Source organism: Typopeltis vanoorti, chromosome 24, assembly GCF_054136105.1.
Source record: "Typopeltis vanoorti isolate ZY-2024b chromosome 24, IOZ_Tvanoo_1.0, whole genome shotgun sequence".
Lineage (NCBI taxonomy): Eukaryota > Metazoa > Arthropoda > Arachnida > Uropygi > Thelyphonidae > Typopeltis > Typopeltis vanoorti.
Window position 1 is genome coordinate 82234509 of NC_143572.1, and position 22889 is coordinate 82257397.

A 22889-nucleotide genomic window follows, 5' to 3' on the forward strand; every position below is an offset into this window, starting at 1 on the left:
TTGCCATACTAATTCCTCTTCTTCATATTTTCAGCATGCATCTTCCATCATCTTGGATAATTCCTCGAAGATATGAGTGATTTTATTTGGTCATTATTTATACCTGTAATGACAGTTATTTTATATTCCTTTTTATTTTTTATTTATTGACACCCTAACCATTACTTTATTGAGTTAATTGGCAGTGGACGTTGATCAATCAAAATCCACTGTCCTTACCAAATTTTGAGTGTTGGAGATCCACAACATAAAAATTAGGTCACAACTCCAAATAATAAGCGATAACACAAGGGCCTCAAAGGCTGATAATCCAAGCCGATATGACATAGCCCAGCACTTATCCCAAAATGTTCCGATGACGATAACATGATCAAAACAGCTCGCACATGGTCAACGCACTCCCCTCTCCTGTTTTCCCATAAAACCCTTCCCCAAGAAAAGCGCCCTTAAATATAATAACGTGTGTGTGTGTGTGTGTGTGTGTGTGTGTGTGTGTACACACACATACATACACACAGAGTGTCCCAAAATTCACACAAGATTTAAATTTAGCGCCATTTGTGCGATAGTGTTGCCAACGAGAAAAAAAAGCCAGCGTGACAGTTCAGGGTTATTAAAAATGGAGCGCTACACAAAAGAACAACACATTTTCATTGTTGAGCAATATTTTAAAAATATTGAAGGTTTGGCAGCTACAGTTTGCAATTTTCGTACAAAATATGGTCGGAATAGTGATTTAACTTCATCAACTGTGAAAAGTTTAATTAAAAAATTCAAGGAAACTGGATCAATTAGTGATCTTATACACTCTGGCCGTCCTTCAACAAGTCATTCAACAGAAAACATCGAAGCAGTTTGTGAGAGTGATGCTGAGAGTACAGGAACATAGTCTTGAATTGGGCATTTCGAGAAGCTCTCTACAGCGTATTCTCATGAAAGATTTGCATCTTTATGCTTACAAAGTTCAATTGACTCAAGCACTGAAGCCTACTGACCACACACAGTGAAGAGAGTTCGTTGAATGGATTATGGAACAACAGCAAGTGGATGCTTATTTTTCGAACAAAATCATCTTCAGCGATGAGGCTCGTTTTCATCTTGATGGCTTCGTTAATCGACAAAATTGTCACATTTGAGGTTCAGAAAATCCATGAGTGATTGTTGAGAAACAAATGCATCCACAACGTGTCACTGTTTGGTGTGGATTTTGGGCTGGAGGCATCATCGGTCCATTCTTCTTCGAAAATGCGGCTGGTAAGGCAATAACAGTTAATGGTGCTCGCTATCACGATCCAGTTTTGATAATCCAGTTTTTTGTGCCTAAATTTCAAGGTATGGATGTGGACGACATGTGGTTTCAACAAGACAGTGCCACATGCCATACAGCCCGAGAAACAATTCAATTACTGCATGAGTCATTTCCTGATCGTGTAATTTCCCAAAACGGTGATCAGAATTGGCCACTCAGATCATGTGACTTATCGTCGTTGGACTTTTTTCTTTGGGTTTTTTTGAAGTCTAAGGTTTATGCCAACAAGCCTACGACCACCCATGCCTTGAAGGAGGAAATTGAGCGCTGTATCAATGAAATTCAGCCACATTTATGCAAATCGGTCATGGAAAATTTCGACAAAAGAGTGCGTATGTGCCAGCAAAGCGTGGAGGGCATTTACCCGATATGCTATTCCATGCATAATCCTATACTGTATACTTTATGAATCAATAAGAAATTACAATTTTTAATTAAAAACCTGTGTTTTCTATCAAAATTACTTCTTGCGTGAATTTTGGGACACCCTGTATATGTGTGTGTGTGTGTGTGTGTGTGTGTGTGTGTGTGTGTGTGTGTGTGTGTGTATTTTTTTAATAAAAATACCTTTTCTAATTAATTTTCCCACCATGTCTCAATCCCCCCCCCCTTCCTAACACCCCCTTTTTAACAGCCTAACAGCAGAAGTAAGGAGAATGAAAACATCCTAACATCCAAACAAAGTATGTGCAAAATTCCTTCCTCTATTAGTCTGCATATATCTTTAAAATACACTTATAATACCCTCAGGATTCTTGAGTGAAGAAAATGTTCTCAAAATAACACACTCCTAAACAAGAGCAGGCTAAAATAGCCATAAAAATAATAATTACTATTTATTTTAATCTTGCTCTACTATGATGTATGAAAATATGCATGTCACGTTCTTATGCTTACATATTGAGATCTACTGTGGCTGTTCGAAAACAACTCTTTCTGCTTTTAAGAACAAGACATTAAAATGCATTACATTCTTATTTCAAAGTTAATTTTAAAATATCACAAAACTGTATTCAGTAGTATTTCAGATGAACTTCTAGTTGTAAAACAAAACAAATTGTTATTAATGTTATTTCTAGAGTGCTCATTTCAATAACTGTTTCTTTACCATTGTAAAATAACCCTTTGTGAGTGAAAGCAACATAAATATGTATATGATGAAATTATCTGAGACATATGCATCCTATATGCAATTTATTAAAATTTTGTTTGTTTTGAAGAATTCTCCCCCTCCCCTCCTGCCCCATTTTATTGAGCTGCCATGACCGCTCATTATAAATGTATTGTAAATATCTACATTCCTTCGATTTCACATTATATACTTTTAACAGTATGTTCACTTCACATTTGATATGACTGATGATTTTCGTATTATTATCTATAAAGCGAAGTCGTCAAAGTGCATCCTTCAGGCAATCCACTAAATTTGATTTTTAATAAAAATGAAAATAACATAATCTGGAAATTCGACAGCCCATTTTTTCCCCCGAAAAATACAATACTTTAAACAATTATCATGAATTACGTTCTTCAAGAACAAATAAAATGTATAGTTGACTATACAAAATTAGCATATAAAATTAAAAATGACATTCGTTTTTCCAAGGTAATGCAATATTCAAGGGAATAAATTATGCAAGGATGTCTTATTTTATCCTAGCATTAAAACTTGTGCAATAAAAGGGAAAAAAAATATTATTTTTTTTTGTCTATCCCATATAAGTAAAAGACCAGTTAACGGCATGGACCAAGGAATTGCATTGCTTGTTATTGGCAAATGAGACGCAGCAATAATTGAAATTCTCTTCAGCATGAAGGTTTATCGCAAGTTCAAATGAACATGATGTTCACACTGCATTTCTTATCCCTGTTCTTTCAACAGAGCAGGCATCGTATCCATATAGATGTTCTGACCTGTTGGGAGGTTAACATATATATTTTTCCAAGTACACACTTTTTCTTAAAAAAAAAATAATAATAATAAAATACAAGTAGTTCTCACTTTACGAATTCCTGCTTAACAAATTTTTATCTTTACGCATTTTTTGGATTGGAATTTATTTTAAATTTTGTGAGGTTGAGGAAAGGAGTATGTATGGTGAAATATGCATTATATAATGAAGTTCCTCTCTCAATCCCACCCAGACTTCATCATGGCAAAGAGGTGAACATGTGATGAACTGGTGATTGGAGTGGCAAACCATCATTGGATGTAAAACAATATTGTTCAAGAAACCACGAGAAATATTAATTGGATGGGAAAAATTGAATATCGATCGGAAACAGAAAAGGAAAAAAATACAATACGCAGTTATAAAACTAGCAAAATGGAATGCAAGGGCAATTAATGGAAAAGAGGAAGAACTTATTCAAGAAATAACCAAAAGAAACATGAAAATATGCAGCATAACAGAAACAAAAAAAAAAAAAAAAAAAAGGAAATCTAATAATGAACATACAAGGCATATACAACAGGGTAAAAAAAATACAAAATAGAGCTGGAGTAGAAATAGCAATACATAAAGAGGTAATATTAATAGTCAGAACAGATAGAGGTAAAATGAATATAATTACGGTATATGCTCCAGAAGAAGGAAGAAAAGAAAAAAAACAGGAGCCTTTTATGAGGATCTACAACAAATAGTACAAGAAATAAAACCAAATGAAAAATTAATTATAATGGGTGACAAATGCAAGAATAGGAAATATATACCAATAAATGGAATTATGCAAAGATTTAATGAAGAAACAATAATCCAGGTACACTGATACAATTCTGTGCAAATAAAAGTTAATAATAAAGAATACATTTTATCAGCAAAAAAAAAACCAGCATAAAATAACATTTGGAAACACGAGAGGACAGGAATCAATAATAGATTATATTATATGCAATAAAGTAATACACCCATCAGAAATAGAAGCCGTTAGTGTTAACATCAGCAGAAATTGAAATGACCATAACCTGTTAATATGTAAATTAAGACTTTACAAGAAATAGGTGAAAATAAAATTTAAAGAAAATTAGCACAATGGCAAAATAAAATTTAAAGTGGAATTATTAAAAGAAAGCATAAAAACATTATACTACAATAGATTAAAACAAAAATTTGAAGGTAACTCACTAAGCAGTGAACAACATGTAGAAGATAATCGAAAGATTTTTAAAACAAACTCAGCTGAAATTATTATTATTATTATTCAGGCCTCCATGGAGTCAAAAGACTCATCATGGGAGGTCCCTCCTAGGAAACAAAGTCTATCATACCACTCCTTAAACTCATTGACCATTCTCGCTCTCACCACTCTATCAGGCAATGCATTCCATGGTTCAACCACCTTCCATGCAAAGAAACCACTCTTCACCCTCTTGCTCACGGTTTCCTTTCATAACTTCCAGGGATAGCCACTTATCATGCTGTTCAACCAAACGAAAGACCTCCCCAGTGTTAACCTAATAACCTCCTCTCAATTTAAGTCTCAATCACATCACCTCTCCTTCTTCTATCCACCAAACTCTGTAGTCAACATTCCCTCAGCCAATCCTCACAACTGACATTGTACAATCTTGAAACCATCTTTGTTATCTGCCTTTGTACCCTTTCCACAGTTAATTTATCCCCTTCAAATCCTGGGGACCAAATCTGAGAACAATAGTCTAAGTGTGGTCTGACCAGTCTTATACAACGGAATGATAACTTATCTCTTCAAGTCAGTGTCCTTCTCATTACTGCAGCAATCCTCTGTGTTACCTTCACCACCTTTGCAATATGTCCCCCAAATTTCAGGTTTCTATCAATCATCAACCCCAAATCTCCTGTCTCCCCTACTTTCTCCAGTATAGCTCCTCTAATAGAGTATGCAGCTTCACATCGATATGTCCCAAAACTCAAGACCTTACATTTTGCTATATTAAACCAACCTCCCCCATTCATTTGCCCATCTGTCTAGCTTATTCAAATCCTCCTGCAGGACTACCACACCACAAAAAGATTTCAAGAATGCTATTGCTATACCATATGGTAGAGGCATTTTAGAAAAAAATAGACAGAACACTATACAAACACAACATCAAAACAACCTTTAAACCCCAGACAAAATTAAGACACCTACTCAGTTCTTCCAAGGATCCACTGCCACACCTAGCCCACCCAGGGGTTTACAAAATAGATTCCACATGTAACATACCATACATAGGGGAAACAGGGCGAACCATCCCAATCAGAAAGGATGAACACAAACGACACAAAAAATACCTCCATTATGGAAAAACCAGCCTTTCTGACCACGCACTCCAAACATACCACAGAATTGATTGGAAAGGTACCAAGTCCCTACACCGCACCAAAACCTGGTTCAAGCAGAAATTCAAGGAAGCATGTGAAATACTCAAACATGATCCGAATCTGAATAAAAATGGTCTAACCATTCCAAGAATGTGGAGGACCCATCTTGCAACCTGCATAGCAACCACGATGAAAATTCTCAATACAAGAAGACTTGGTGAAGGGTTTTTTTTTTTTTCCTGAACATTTAATAGCAACCTGTACTGTACAACTCCAGAAGATAATCTTAATATAACTGTATAATTCCAGAAGAATCCTAGTATATGAGGACTTTAGCAGAGTTCATTGGAACTTTTAATGGTTTTTTTTTAAATCACTAGAGGGCAGGCTAAAATAAAAGATTAGTCAACAACGTAGATGTAATTTACCCGTATAAAGTGCAACAGCATGTGGCTTGGTTCTTATAGACATGTATCCTTCTGATGATGATCTCAATAGAGGGGTCGAAACATCAAGTTTTTATTCTATTATTAATCAGTAAAATATAATCTTTTCAACACGTGTTTTGTGTGCCTAAATTCATAAATATGAAGGAGTAGATGATATTTGACCAGAAATGCTAAAGTATGGTGGCATAAAAGTCTTACAGCAGCTGCACTCAATAATTCAGAAGGCTTGCACAGAGAACATGTTACCGATGATTGGAGTAGAGCTCTCATAGTACCCTTATAAAGAAAGGGAAATATACGTGAGCATTACAGAGGTATTTTCCCTACTGAGTGTTCCAGGTAAGATTTATGCAGGTATACTTGAGAAACAGTTGAGAAGAATTGTGAAGAAAAACTTGGTGAAGAACAAGCTGGATTCAGGCCAAATAGAGGCTGTCAGGATCAGATCTTCACTTTACGACAAATAGTTGAGAAATCATCAGAATATCAGAATGCCGGCAAAGGTTGGTTGATTGGTAGAATCTCTGCTACTAATGGCTCAGTTAAGTAAGTTTGAGTGTGGTTAGTAGTTGGAAGGGGAACAATTGTGCGATGAATCTTTGGACTCCCTGGAGGTGTCAAATAATAATAATAAAGATCTGTATTTAAGTTTTGTCGATCTGGAAAAGGCATATGACAAGGTGCCAAGAGAGAAGCTATTCAATATGCTACAGTTATATGATGTCAATGGGACATTATATCAAGCAATACTTAGTCTTTATTTGAGTTGTAAGTCAGCAAGTAGAATTGAAATACAGGAAGATGGTGGTTTCATGTTAAATCTGATGTGAGACGAGGATGTACATTATCCTCTCTGTTATTCATTATCTATATGGATCACATTATGAACGAAAATGGTGTTAAACATAATATCAAAATTGGAAATGTTAATGTCAGCTCTCTGCTTTATGCGGATGATGTTATACTTCTAAATAAATCCGCTACAAATCTACAAGATTCTCTGTCTAAATTGAATAACTGTTGTAATAGATATGATATGAGGGTCAGCATTAAAAAGACAAAGGCAATGAAAATATCAACTGCATTTTGAATGGAAAACCTATCGACCAAGTAAAACATTCCAGCTAATTAGGCGCGAGTTTTACTGAAGATTGTAAATTAAATATGGAGATAGACAACAGAATCAACAAAGCTGGTATGGTAGGAAGTCAATTGAATAAATTCATATGGAATAAGAGACAAATTAGGCAGAACACTAAATTAGCTGTATACAAGACAGTGTTCAACCCAGTTTTAACTTATGGATCTGAGGGCTGGGTCAGAAGTAAAACACTTGATCAAAGACTAGAGACTGCAGACATCCGAGTCTTGAGAAAGATTAGAGGCATTAACAAATGGCAATATCATATTAAAAACGAGGGTATTAGGAAAGAACTTGACATTGTCAGCATGCAGGAATACGCTAGCAGAACCTAATCTCAGGTGGTATGATCACTTAAACAGAATGGGCGAAGAAAGATTAGCAAAACAAGTATTCTCTTCCAGGTTAGCAGGAAAACCCAGGGGAAGACCAAGATATAGGTGGATTGATAAGGTACAAAGTGCCTTAGAAATATAAGATCTGATAATGCAACAGACTGATTTGGAGGAAAATTGTAGATAGGAAGTTAGTAATGACGTAAATTTTTCATGCAGTACACCCCTTGAGAGAACACGACAGGAATTTGATGATGGAAATTATTTTAAAAACCTTTATAAATAAAAAGTTAAAATAAAATTAGAACTAGATAAACAAACTAACCAAGAAGAAATAAATACAACAGAGATAAAAATTGAAAAAACATTATAATAAATTTAGTTTAATCTTTTTTAATAATGAAAACAGATCAAATTGAAAATGCAATTAAAAAACTGAAAAGTATGAAATCACTAGGTGTGTGGATAATATCAATAATGAATTATTAAAAATGGTAAAGAAATTGTAACTCAGAGTTTAAATAAACAATCAAATAAAAACAAAAGATTCCTGTAGAATGAAAAAAAAAAAAAAAAAAAAAAATTATCTTCTTTTCTTCTGCTCCTGGTGTGATGAGTTCCCCAGAGATAAATCTTTGCCAATTTTATCTGTCTGCTGTCTTTTTATTAAGTTCTATTATGGAATTGAAGTGGGTGCTTTCTTTAATGTTGTCAATCCATTTTGTTCTTGGTCTTCCTCTGCTGGACTTCCTTCTACCATTTAATAATATGTTTGGTAGTCTTTCTGGGTTCATTCTTGAAATATGTCCAAACTATCTTAATTGGTCTATTTAGTACACTAATTATTGTTTATTTAAAGTTAGTCTCTAATTTTTCATTTGTTTGTCTTTCTGTGCAGTTTGTTCTATTGATTTTTCTTAGGAATTTCATTTCAAAAGCATTGAGATTATCCATTTATTTTTTTATAAAGATCCAGCATTCTGAGCCATTGAGTACTCTTGGAATTATCATTGTATTATATATCTTTAATTTGAGATTAATTTGCTTAATCTTTTATTTTTTCATTTTATTGTACAGTCTGCCCATTGTTATCCATTCATTACTGATTCGGTGTTTCATGGTTAAGAAATAGGCTAGATCTTCAGTGATCATTCAACCTAGGTAATGGAACTGCTTTATTTGTTCTATAGGATTGTTTTCTATTTTCATTTGGATTGCTTTCCTTTTCCTCCTTATTTCCATTAGTTCTGTTTTACTAAAATTGATTTTCATATCATATTGTTACTTGTTTAATGTAGCATGGCCAGGATATTTTCTAAATTTTCTTGGCTGTCTGTAGTGATAACTATATCATCAGCATAATGAGTTTGCTTCTGTTTATTAAATCAAAAGCTTATTTAAAGTTGATGAAACAGCAGTAGAGTTTTTTTATTTTTGTCTCTCATATGATCTGCTAATCTGTTTAATGTAAAAATTGCATCTATTGTGCTTCTCCTATTTCTAATTCCCATTTACTCCACTTTCATCTGTTTTTCACAGGAATGTTTAACTCTGCTTTGAAGAATCCTGATGAATATTTTATAGCAGTGGCTTAAAAAGGTGATAAGTCTGTTAGTGCAGGATCTGACAACTTTTTTGTGGATGGGTATGATCTGGCCTGTTCTCTATTCTGTTGGTAAATTTCCTTTCTTTAGTATTTTGTTGAACAGTTTCCTTAGGTAATTATTATGCTTTCTCCTGCTTTTTCTATACGTTCTTTTTGAATATCACCCATGCCTAGTGCCTTACCGTTTTTCATTTAGTTTATTGCTCTATGAATTTCTTCATTTAGGATATTTTTTGTGTCAGAAGTTTCTATAGGGTTGAAGGCAACTTCATCTATGTTTTCTTCACCTGCAAATGTTTCTTTAAAATGAATAGTCAATATTTCTTTTATTGTTTCACTGCTACTTGTTGTGGTTCCATCTTGTTGCAATATTGAAATTGGGTTGGGTAAGTATGTTCTGGTTATCTCTAACGATTTCATAAATGGTCTTGGGTCATGTTTCACACATTCCTGCTTTTTCCTCTAAATATGTGACGATTTTTGCTAATCCACAGTTTTTGTCAAATATTTGTATAATATTCTATTTTTTTCTTTTCTATTGTGAGATTACTTTTAAATTTTCTTTTTCTCTCCCATAAGTCAAAAATCTCAGGTAAGCCAATCATTATTTAGTCTTGTCTGGTAGTCTAAGTGTTTTGTTGCTGTTTCTTTAATAATTTCTTTACTTTTTTTCAAAACTTAGGTCTGTATCTAAAGCAAGGTTATTTCATTTTTTTTTCAGTGATTTCTGATAGTTAGATCTGGTCAAGCAATCATTGAGTTTTGAGATATCTACCTTCTTTTGTATTTGATGGTTTATTCTCTTTCTTTTGAAACTGATTTTTAGTTTGGCTGATAGAAGTTCATGGTCTGTATCCATGTCATTTTTTTTAATGTTTTGACATTTTGGAAGGAATGTTTCCATTTCTTATTAACGATTATATAGTCTATACAGTTTCTGATTTTATTGTTTGGTGATGTCCAGGTATATTTGTGTTGTGGCCTGTGGTTGAATAACGTATTTGTGATTAACAGTTAATTTTGCAAAAATTAATCACATCTTCTCCTCTTTCATTCATCTCTCCATGACCAAATTTTCCCATTACTTCTACTTTATCTTCAGAGTACTAAACAATCTTTGCATTAAAATCTCCCATAATAATCAGGATATCTCTTGTACTTGTTTGCCTTATGTCACCTTGCAGTTGTTCAAGAAATAGACTATATTCTGCTTCTTCATGTGATTGGTCTAAGGCAGCACTTCCCAAACTGTGGGCCCCAGCCCCTTTGGGGACAGTAAGTTTTGTTGAGGGGGGGGCCGTGAAATGTTTTAAGACTAAGACTTTTTTTTTATTTTAAAAGAAATGTATTTAATTTTTATTTATTATTTCTTTTTTGTTATTTTTTATATTTTAATGGAAAAATTCACACATTGGTGTTGGTTCACAAACTTTGCTTTCTGCGTATTTTGGCACTTAATGAATATTAGTAAATATTGCTTATTCATATGTTTCATTTCAAAGCAGTGGTTAATTGTATTTACTTCGAATGCTCTCCAAGGAAGCTCCAAATCTTCCTCTCCCTTTCATCACGCGTTCGTAATCAGGGACTGCTGACATATCAAAACTCGTTTTATATTATCACCGTCATCCGAGCTAGTTTACTGTTACCAATAAAAGTTTCGCATATACTTCACACATGAAAAAAAGCTTAAACAAGTTCATGTGGGGAGATAGTAACTCGCTTGCAGTGGTAAATAACAGGCCCTCCCTAACAGCCACTATACTGCAGAGGCAATAAAAACAAGTACTTTTATTATGCCAGTGAATAAGGTATGAGAAGTCTGTGTAATATATTTCTCAACAAATAGTGCAATTAGAGACAAGTGGATTAAAAAAACACTAATTAATGAATCACGTGTCCCCTCATACAGAAACTATGCTGTAGAGACTGAAACAAACACAGTATGGGTAAACACAGTATCTAACTAAAAACTATTGTTATTAATTAGATGTGTGCGAGTTCGATTTCCCAAGGCAGCAATAAAATTCAATCGCATGTGTTAAAATTCGTAAAAGTGTTAAAACTAAGTAATATATAATGAATGTTATGGCAGTTTCACTTATGAAATTCGGTTAAGAGAGTTAGCATTTCAACTCAATTGTCAGCTATGCTTTTATCTTTCGGTTGCACGATCTTTTGTTAATACCACACCAATCATATGCACGTTTTAATAACCTGCCTTTGCGGTCTGTTTCGCTTTAGGGTTAATTACCGTGAAGGGAGAAAAGTCACAAAAGAGAAAAATGTTCCTGGTCCTGGGATTCCCTTATTCAGGTAATATTCACTAATTTCATGTTATCAGTCTGTGGTGTGCCAGTATCGGTAAATGGTGCTATTATTTGATCTATTCTACGTTAAAAAATTTAACCCCGAGATGGATAAGTGACTGATAAAAAAAAAAAAAATTCCCGCAAACAATCAGAAGCAGAAACAGACTCAAAAAAGGACAGTATTTCATATTTTACCAGAGCAGCCCGCATCGTCTTCAGAACCAAACAGTAAGAGGCAAAAAACGTAATATATGCATTTGATTTTTGCAATATTCGCTGTGTATTTATATTATTGAATATAAATACAATAAATATTATAACATATCTCTCTATTATGATTTTTTTTCGAAGGGGGGACCATGAAATATTTTAATTTTTGCAATGGGGACCCTGACATCCAGAAGTTTGGGAAGCACTGGTCTAGGGCACAAACATCTATTATTTTTATGAATATTCCTCTTCCTTTTGATCTTAGAGAAATGATTGTAGAGGAAATTGATGTTACCTCAACCACTGAGTTTAGGAACCATTTTTAATGATTAATGCTACACCTTCATTGTGATAGTTATCTTTCCTTCCTGAGTAAGATAAGTTTGCATTTTTTATGTTGAATTTTTCCTTGCATGTCCAGTGGGTCTCTGCAACTCCCACTATTTCCCATTTGAACAGTTCTAGTTCTCTCTCTATCAGTTTTAATTTGTCAGGTTTGTACAATGTTCTGATGTTGATGGTTGAAATATTATATATGCTGTTTGAATTCCATATAGCTCTCTTCTTAATAAGGAGTACCATTATTTCTATTTCTATTTGCTGGCCAATTCATCTTTAGAGATTTCAGGCAATTAATACAGCTGTCTTGCCATTCCTCTGCTGCAAATCTGTTGGTCTGTGGGACCAACAGGCATGCAGAAAATTATAGAGGGACAACAGAAAATTATAGAGGAATAAATTTATTAAATACTTTGTTAAAAGTACTAACAAGAATTCTAAATAATAAAATAACAAAGGGAATTAATCTTCTAGATGAACAACAAGTATTTAGAGAAGATAGATCATGCACAGATACAATATTTATAATGAGACAATTGATGGAGAAAACAATAGAATATAATAGGAAATTATTTATATTGCTTTATAGACCATGAAAACATTTTACGGAATATTAATTCAAGATGTAATAGAAATACTGCACAGAAGAAAAGTATCAGAAAACATAACACAAATAATTAAAGAAATATACGATAACAATAATTGTATAATAAAAACATAAGGAAAAACAAGTAAGGAGATACAAATTAATAATGGCATTAGACAAGGAGACTCCTTAAGTCCAACAATATCAATATAATAATGGATAGAATAATACAAAATGTTAATAAAATACAAAATATGGGAGTGGAAATAAATATAGAATAATAAGAACTATATGTTATGCAAACAATGTAATATTAATTGCAGAAAATAAAATCCAGTTACAATATTACTACTTCCATTTAATAAAGCAGCAAAATTATTTAATATGAAGATATCAAAAACTAAAACAAAATGTATGACAATATCACAAGAACCAGAAAGATGTAAATTAAACTGGAAGGTACTATTAGAGAGCAAATAACACATTAAAACTATTTAGTTTACAACTAAACTGGGAAGGATGGCCACATCTAAAAGTGAGAAAACAAGTTGAAAAAGTTGCAAGAATATCAGGATGTTTGAAAAAGAATGTATAAAGCAGTAATGAGGTCTATTATGACATATAATGCAGAAACAAGACCAGACACTATGAAAACAAGACAATGTTAAACACTTGTGAAATGAATATATTAAGAAAAATAGTAAACACAACTAGACTAGATAAAATAAAAAATTTAGATAAAAGAAAACAATGTGAAATACAAGCTATAAACAATTGGCTTTCAACCTGAAGAATAAAATGGATTGAACATGCAGATAGATGAAGTGAAGAAAGAATAATAAAGCAAGTCTACAGTTGGAAACCAAAGAATAAAAGTAAAACAGGAACACCTAGAAAAAAGATACCATAAGAGGAAGTGTTCATTGCAATAGATATAATACCTAATGTGTGAAGAAGATAACAATGTAAATGAATGAACCTATGTCACTCACTAGCCTTGGCGACCTATGTTATTTGTAGTTTCTTAATTACACCTGATTTTTTATTTTGGTCTATTTTTAACGATAACAATTTCACTCTTCCAACAATGTCAAAAAGAAGCAATAGTGCAAAACCAGAAAATCAGCAAAAGAAACAAAGAAAAGCAAATTAGAGAAAAAATGGGAAATTATCACCAGTCATCAAGCTGGTAGCACTGTTAACCCTCCAACCGGCCAGGATGTGTGTGTGTGTGTGTGTGTGTGTGTGTGTGTGTGTGTGTGTGTGTGTGTGTGTGTGTGTATATATATATACACACACGTCCAGCTAAATCTGGATACGATTCAATACACCTGTTGAAAGAACAACGGATAAGAAGTGCAATTTGGATGTTCTCTCCTTTAGAAGGTGAGATAATCCTTTACACTGTAGAGAACACTTAAACAGATTATCTCGCGAAGTTGAGTCTCAGTTCTCTATAACAAGAAATGCAGTTCCTTGTTTTATGCTGGGCAACGTGACTGTTAGTAATTATATGAAGAGCCAAAAGGCTTCAATTTGGCGACATGAACTTACATAAGTTAAGGGATATTACATCCCATATTGTTTCTTAGCTGAATAAGAAACTCAAAGAGTTTCATGCCAAATATAGAAACTATATAAAGATCAGCAATTCCAAGCATAAGCAAATACCTGGATAGTGCAGCAACTGATCCATTAGGTAGTGCAAGCTGAGGCAACTCATAGCAAGGGTGGAGCAAGCTCCGATCACTATTCTTGGTATTTACCCATAATGTGAACTTAGCTCCTAGGAGCTGTATTACTGTTCTACATTATGAGAGAAGGTCACTACCCAGACTGGTTTCAACCTTTATTGAGGTCTCATCAGTGAGCAAGTAGACCTAGTTAATACCAAGTTTGTAGCGAACAGAACTTGCATCCCTTCTATGATAATTGCCAAGAAGGTGTCCTAATAAATTATTAATTATATGAAGAGTCAAAAGGCTTCAATTCGGCGACATGAACTTATTTAAGTTAAGGAATATTACATCCCACTAGGTCTACCTACTCACTAATGAGACCTCAATAAAGGTTGAAACCAGTCTGGGTAGTGATCTCTTATAATGTAGAACAGTAATACAACTCCTAGGAGCTTAGTTCACATTATGGTAAATACCAAGAACAGTGATCAGAGCTTGCTCCACCCTTGCTATGAGTTGCCTCAGCTTGCACTACCTAATGGGTCAGTTGCTGCACTATCCAGGTATTTGCTTACGCTTAGAATGGCCAAACTTAATGTAGTTTCTATATTCGGCATGAAACTCTGAGTTTCTTATTCAGCTAAGAAACAACATGGAATGTAATATCGCTTAACTTAAATAAGTTCATGTCACCGAATTGAAGCCTTTTGGCTCTTCATATAATTAGTAATTTATTAGGACACCTACTTGGCAATTATCATAGAAGGGATGCAAGTTCGGTTTGCTACAAACTTGGTATTAACTAGGTCTACCTACTCACTGATCAGACCCCAATGAGGGTGGAAACCGGTGCGGGGAGGATCTGGCTTTGAGAGGCTCCACTTGGAGGTAGGTTTTTGCCTATCTCTGAGTGGGGCCACCGCTGAGCACATGGCTCTGCTTGGTGGTGGGGTTAGCCTGCCACTGGGTAGAGCCAATGCTGAGAGGTTCTTCTCGGTGATGGGGTGAGCCTGTCATCGAGTGGAGCAATGCTGAGTTGGGTAATCTTTCGGGATCATCTTATTTTTAGAGCCCGCTTCACCTATACATAAGGTTAAAACCGGTCTGGGTAGTGACCTTCTCTCATAATGTAGAACAGTAATACAGCTATTAGGAGCTAAGTTCACATTATGGATAAATACCAAGAATAGTGATCGGAGCTTGCTCCACCATTGCTATGAGTTGCCTCAGCTTGCACTACCTAATGGGTCAGGTGCTGCACTATCCAGGTATTTGCTTATGCTTGGATCACCAAACTTTATATAGTTTCTATATTCGGCTAAGAAACAATATGGGATGTAATATCCCTTAACTTAAATAAGTGACTGTTAGTTATATTAGAAAGACTATAAATATATAAATCATTTTTATTTTCTCTTTTTATTGTGCAGTTTATAATTCGAGGACAAAATATAAACTGAGAGGAGACCTCCACATAGCCTTTAAAGGAATGCGGAGAACCGACCAGGGCTTCTGACCTAATGCCCAATCCTCACCTTCTCGTGGTGCACCCTGTTGGGTATCTACTTGGATACTGAACGAACGAGGATGGGCTGGCAATTTGGAATTTAGCCGACCAAATTGTATTCTTATTGGTTAAACCAAAATAAAAAATGATGGCACAACATGACAAAATTTCATGCCGGCTGGGGCGTTGCCGGTTAGACAAGGCCCCCGTTGTTTTCGCCAGGGAACCAGGGCGAACAGCGAAAAGTCAGCTACTGGAACTAATCTGAAAACAAATCCCAACTCAACATCACCAGAGTTAAAGATCGGTACTATCAATGTAAGAAGCCTGAATGGCAAAGAAATGGAGCTAGGTGAGGAATTAGATAAGTACCAGATCGACATAATAGGGGTGACTGAAACAAAAATGACCAAAACTGGCGAGATCTTTCTGAGCAATAAATACAAAATGTTATATTCAGGAAATGACAATCAAGGAAAAGAAGGAGTAGCCATAGTATTCAACACAAAATATGAGGCTAATCTTCTTGATTGACAGTCAGGCTCAAGTAGAGTAATGTGGAGAAATATGGGAATGGGGAACTGGACAATGAAACTTATTTGAGCCTATGATACCATAGAAGGTTCTACTAAGGTAGAAGTGGAGGAATTTTTTGAGGCTTTAGAAAAAGCAACTGCCACAATGAAAAAAGGAAAAGTTGGTCCTTGTTGGGGATCTAAATAGCAGAGTAGGAAATGATTGCAAGACATACAAAAATATTTTGGGAAAATTTGGAGAAAAGAGCAAAGCTAATAAAAATGGCAAATATCTGTTGGATTTCTGCTCAGGACATGGACTGGTTATTACTAACACCATGTTCCAACATAAAAATGTGCACAAATACACATGGAGAGAAGAGGCAAGAAATAAGAAAGTCTCATTGACTATGTTATTGCTGATAGTGATGTTTTCTCCCTCGTGCAGGACACCAGAGTGTACAGAGGATCTGAAATTGGAAGCGATCACTATTTAGTCTTGAGCAGGATAAAATTGAATTTCATATTGAAAAGAATAACATGTAAGAAAGTTTTAAAGTGAATAAAAGTTGAGCAGCTCTCAGAGGTGAACTGTAGACTAAAATACACAAAGATTATTGAAGAAAAAATGAAAGAGTTTGAGAACTGAAATCAAACCTTGGAGATTCAGTGGTAAACTCTGAAGAAAACATTGATTGATTCTGCCAGAGAGGCATGTGGTGAGGTTGTCTGCAAGGATAAAAAAAAATCAGAACTCCCTGGTGGACAAAAGTTAAAGAAGTTAAAGAGGAAGTGAAGGAAAAGAAGAAAACATATCAAAAGTTCCTGGCAAATAAGTCAGCTTTTACTCTTACAGAATACAGAGACAAACAAAAGTCATAGGAGGACTTTGGCAAGAATATAGAAAATAAATATCAAGAAGGTGGCAAAATATTCTGGAGGTTGTTGAAGAAACTTAGGAATGGAGGAAAGAGTGCTGTAAAAGGAGTTAGAGATGATAAAGGTGACATGAAAACAGGAGAAAAAAATATCCTTGAAGTATGGAGTAATTACTTTGAAAAACTGCTAAATGAAACAAGCAGTGATGACAGCACAGTGATAAAAAACACTGAGCCAGGCATCCAGTCAGGAATACATATCCATACTTGAAGTAGAAAAAGCCATCAAAGGCTTGAAATGTGGAAAGGCAGCAGGAGTAGATGATATTCGACCAGAAATGCTGAAGTATGGTGGTATAAAAGTCTTACAGTGGCTGCACTGCATAGTTCAGAAAGCCTGGACAGAGGGAAGAATTCCCGATGATTGGAGTAGAGCTTTCATAGTACCCATATATAAAAAGGGATAAAACTGAATGTGAGAATTACAGAGGTATTTCCCTACTGAGTGTTCCTGGCAAGATCTATGCAAGTATACTTGAGAAACGGTTCAGAAGAATTGTGGAAGAAAAGCTTCGTGAAGAACAAGCTGGATTCAGGCCAAATAGAGGATGTCAGGATCAGATCTTCACTTTACGACAAATAGTCGAGAAAGCATGGGAGTATAACAGAGATCTGTATTTAAGTTTTGTCGATTTGGAAAAGGCATATGACAAGGCGCCAAGAGAGAAGCTATTCAATACACTACAGTTATATGGTGTCAATGGGGCATTATATCAAGCAACACTTAGTCTTTATTTGAGTTGTTAGTCAGCAGTTAGAATTGAAGGAAGTACAGGAAGATGGTTTAATGTTAAATCTGGTGTGAGACAAGGATGTACATTATCCCCCTCTGTTATTCATTATTTATATGGATTACATTATGAAGGAAAGTGGCAATTAAACATGATATCAAAATTGGAGATGTTAATGTCAGCTTTTTGCTTTATGCAGATGATGTTATACTTGTAAATAAATCTGCTACAAGTCTGCAAGATTCTCTAACTAAATTGAATAGTTGTTGTAATAGATATGGTATGAAGGTCAGTAATAAAAAGACAAAGACAATGAAAATAGGCAGAATCGTTGAAAATGTCAACTGTGTTGTGAATGGAGAACATGTGGAATAAGTGAAACATTTCAGCTACTTAGGAACGATTTTTACTGAAGATGGTAAATTAAATATAAAAATAGACAACAGAATCAGCAAAGCTGGTATGATAGGAAGTCAATTGAATAAATTTATATGGAATAAGAGACAAATTAGTCAGAACACTAAATTAGTTATATACAAGGCAGTGTTCAAACCAGTTTTAACTTACGGATCTGAGAGCTGGGTCAGAAGTAAAACACTTGACCAAAGACTAGAGACCGCAGATATGAGAGTCCTGAGAAAGATTATAGGCGTGAATAGAAGGGATCAATGGCAATATCATATTAAAAACGATGATGTTAGAAAAGAACTTGACATTGTCAGCATCAAGGAATGCGTTAGCAGAGCTAATCTCAGGTGGTATGGTCACTTAAACAGAATGGGCAAAGAAAGATTAGCAAAACAAGTGTTCACTGCCAGGTTGGCAGGAAAACGACCCAGAGGAAGACCAAGATATAGGTGGATTGATACGGTACAAAGTGCTTTAGACGATAGAAATATAAGATCTGATAATGTTGGAGTCTTGACAAGTAACGGACTGATTTGGAGGAAAATTGTAGATAGGAAGTTAGTAATGATGTAATTTTTTTCATGTAGTACTATCATATCCTGTACACCCCTTGAGGATACATGTCAGGAATTTGATGATGATGATGATGCATACTTTCTTCACTTAAATATTGCCTTACATTGAAGAACCAATGTTTAATTTTCGTACTAATTTTGTCATATCATATCACTAAGTGTTTTAAAAATATAGTAATCTACTGTTCTTTGTAGTTTCACCTTTTTGGTTTCCTGTATAATAATCAGTCTTTATAAAATGAAATAAACAGTTATTATTTAAATTGATATGTACAGTATATATTTTCTGCTAGTTTATATTTTTCTCTGATTTTAAAGTAAGCGATAATTTTGTGTATATTCTCTGATACAAAATATGTATATGTGCATGCATCAAATGTGAAATTTCATTTTAAATAAATTAATTAAATAAGTTTTTATTTAATTGGCGATTTTTCCATAATAATTGTTTCACATAACGTTTAATTTTTCGACACAGAAACTAAGTTTTGATTATTATAAATTAACAAATTATAAATAAGAAAATATACATATTATTTCCTCATTATTACAAATCAGGAAGTTATGTGACATTGGGTAATAGGGTAAATTAATAATTAAAAACACTGTCATTCTAAAAATGCAATATCAGAATAATATGATTCTAATGTCTGCTAATCAATCAGAAAGATGGAAAAACAAAACAAAACAAGGAATTTCTGCCAGTAAAATATTCAGTTGTTGCACTAGGCACTTTAGTGTGCTTCCTGCTGGGCATGTTCTTTTGATCTGGTTCCCAGTGGGTGGGGGGTTAGTAATCACCGTTAGTCTACAACTTGTTACTGGAAGGCAGAAAGGAATATTAGAACGTATACCCAATATACAATTCATTTGTGAGATGGCAAGCAAGAGCAGTAGCAGCAATAGCAGTAATTTTTTTCAAGATAACTGAATCAAATAATTTAGAATTTTTCGATAATAACAGTGAAACTGATCACTATAAATAAAGAAATAATTTTTGGCATAAATACTGCATCAGCCTATAAAAGAAATGTCAATTATTCTGTGTTAGGATATCTGAAACAACTGAAAACATAACAAGACATTCTTGCTTAAGGCAATTTAGCGCGACTTCTCGGAAACTTTCTGTTTTGTGTTTCTCAAAAGAGTAATCTAACACTTTTAGTTTTTCCTCCAAGTAAAAGAATTATTGTCCAGTATTTCTAAGATCTATTTCAGAAATAGCAACCAGCAGCAATAGAAGTAGTAATATTTAGATTTTTTTTTTTATAAAAAAGAAACAAAAATAACAACTGAACTTTCTTTGTGTGGTATACAGTTTTACATATTGAAAATATAGCATAGCATTTCTAAATCTTAAAATAATTTCAGCAGATTGCTGAACAGCTGATTTCAGATGCAAAGAACGAGTACAGAATTAGAAGCTTTGAATACACAATATTGTTGATTTATTTCTTTTGTCAAAATAGTAAACTGAAATAAGAGATTTTGAATACTCTCTGAAAGCTTTCAAAGCTGTAGAAATTCAAAGTATTTAAGCAACTCAATTCCAGAACAGAAGTGGGGGGGGGGAGCTGCAGTAAAAAATCCTAAAAATGAGCATAAATTTTGAATCATTTCATACAGTGATTAAGACTGGATATTATAGTAATGTGCATGCTACAAAAAAAAATCTTGCAATTTTAAGCAAAAGAAGAAGGCAAAGAGTCTGATAAAATACCATTAGGTATAAATTCTTGATACTAAAAAAGACAGTATCGGAAACTGAGTAATGCAGTTTATAATCATTTGTTGTTCATAAAAAAAAAAAAGAAAAAATAATCCATTCCTAAAATTGAAATGTGATAATCCATATAAAGGTATTTTGCAATGAAAGAAAGCAAAATTTCATATTTATTTCACTAAATGTTATTTAAAAATATAAATATCTGACAAAATATTTTATAATATTTTGTCAGATACAAACATTCGAAAAATCGTGAATAAAAAATCTATATTGTCAGTAAAGTGAAGGAAATTTACTATTAATAAATATATTCATTGCAAAGGCTGATCTGTGGTCATTTCAGGATTGATTATTTATGTTGGCATATGTAAACCTATTTTTGGAAAGAGACACAATAAATAAATTGTGCAGCAAAAACACACGATCAAATATCCTAGTACAATGAAGAAAATTCCAAGTAGCACAGTACATATAAAGACAAGTGACTCAAAAGTCGCTCAACCACAGTTAATCCGCTAATGGCTCTAAAATCGCCGTTAAGGGATTAAGAGCAAAGGAGGGAAAATACTTGATAAAAGATAGAATGGCGATTAAGTTTTGCTCCATGAAAAATTCTGGGGTGGTCTTGCTATTTCATCTACCTTGGCTGGTGGGAGGGTTAAAGCACTTTCTGCAAAATTTCTCTGTCGCTTCTACAGTTTGTGCCATTTTAAAAGATAAAGGAAAATATTTGAAAGCGTAAAAAAAATGCGAAATCTATGCCGTCTATATGGTTGCATAATAAAAAAACAGGTATTATAATTCCTCATAAGGAAACTGTTTTAACTCATTGAATCGGCATTCGAGTAGCGATCCGTTATCCTCCTCTGGCAGAATTGTGCGTCACCTAGTCCTTCAATGCGAAATTTCTAAGGCTCTAAACAGAGCTTTGGAAGAAATTTGCACTTTTTTAACTTCCATTTCATCCACTCCTACAGGTAACGTCACATCCGGTTGCCAGCGGAGACGAGTTACCCGCTCACGCAGTTATGCGTCCGTTGCGATCTCCAGTGTTCAAGAAATGGCCGTTTGGAATGAAAGAGTCCGATTTTCATTCAAAAATGTGCTGATGAGTGTCCTAATTTTTTTTCGTAGCCTGTCATAACTAAAAGTTAAAAAAGTGCATGATATGCAAATTTTGAAATTTAATACGATTCCGTAGACGCACTGGTAACAGGGCTGAGTGACATGACACATTTGCCTGCAACCTATTCAGTAGTGGAATGCATACCGCTTTGGACAAATGATTTTACCCTTGTGAGCTTGGTTGCTCTCTTTAAATTTTCAATACATTGACAAGTAAGCTTTCTGTCTTCTGATAATTTTTTGTTCTCACTTTCACGCAGTTTTGTCCTATAAAAATTATAATTTTGATACAATTAGAGTTTACTCACCTTTAAAAAATCTTGTTTTCGCATACTTTGCAGGTTATCGCCGTTTCCTAAGATTAGAACACGCCATGTACGTAGGTCCGAAGGTTATGGCACAACTCCGGTTTGTAGATCTTTTTCATTGACTGCTTGGATACTATAAAGGGCACACAATTATCAGTTATATCACCTCTACGACACACTAAAATTTACTTACTAATTCGTAGTTAAGCAAATTAAGATTAAATAAATTGGGAAACTACTTACTAATACTTTGCCACCTAGCTTTCGATTGAACACTTCTCTACACAACTGCAACAAATGGCATCGACTTGTTTATTCCACTGCTATGCGCGACACCTATCTCAGTTAAATTCAATCAGATGAAGAACAGTAATATAATATAAATTATGTATTTTATGTATTTTATGTATAGTCGTGAAGCGATTAATTCCACGGTCTTGGAAGTGTCCATATTTGAAATAGAAGGTCTTGAAGGTGATTAAAATAATTACACTTCCATTTTTACTCTTTGGGATAGTCTGAAACTCTATCATTTGTCAGTGCATGTCCAGTGGGTAGGATGCAGAACAAGAAATCATTTCCTACATTACTCGAACAGTAGCGAAACGAACAATCAAAATCAGTCAAAACTCAGGAAAACAAGAGCACACATTGTAAGTTGTTTATGCAAATTCTTTACATAAATGATTATTGCATAATTTTCAATTACAGTATATTCTTCGAGTTGGGATCAAATTCACTACCAAGAAATCACATCTGCTTGTTTATTACATTTTTATACACAACATCTATGGCATAGATGTT

General features: G+C 34.1%; 1 protein-coding gene across 2 annotated transcripts in view; it reads right to left on the reverse strand.

The window, feature by feature from the left end:
• LOC150093474 (uncharacterized) overlaps positions 1-22889 on the reverse strand; it is a 50612-nt gene that overhangs the window by 4501 nt on the left and 23222 nt on the right. The window contains exons 1-2 of one of the 2 annotated variants that reach the window (XM_090413548.1): positions 22329-22379; positions 22086-22218 (exon numbers count right to left, since the gene is read on the reverse strand). The gene's annotated coding sequence lies outside the window, so the exon portion shown is untranslated. Of the gene's footprint in view, positions 1-22085; positions 22219-22328; positions 22380-22889 lie in introns of those variants that run through there. The other variant, XM_090413549.1, reaches the window with a different exon arrangement.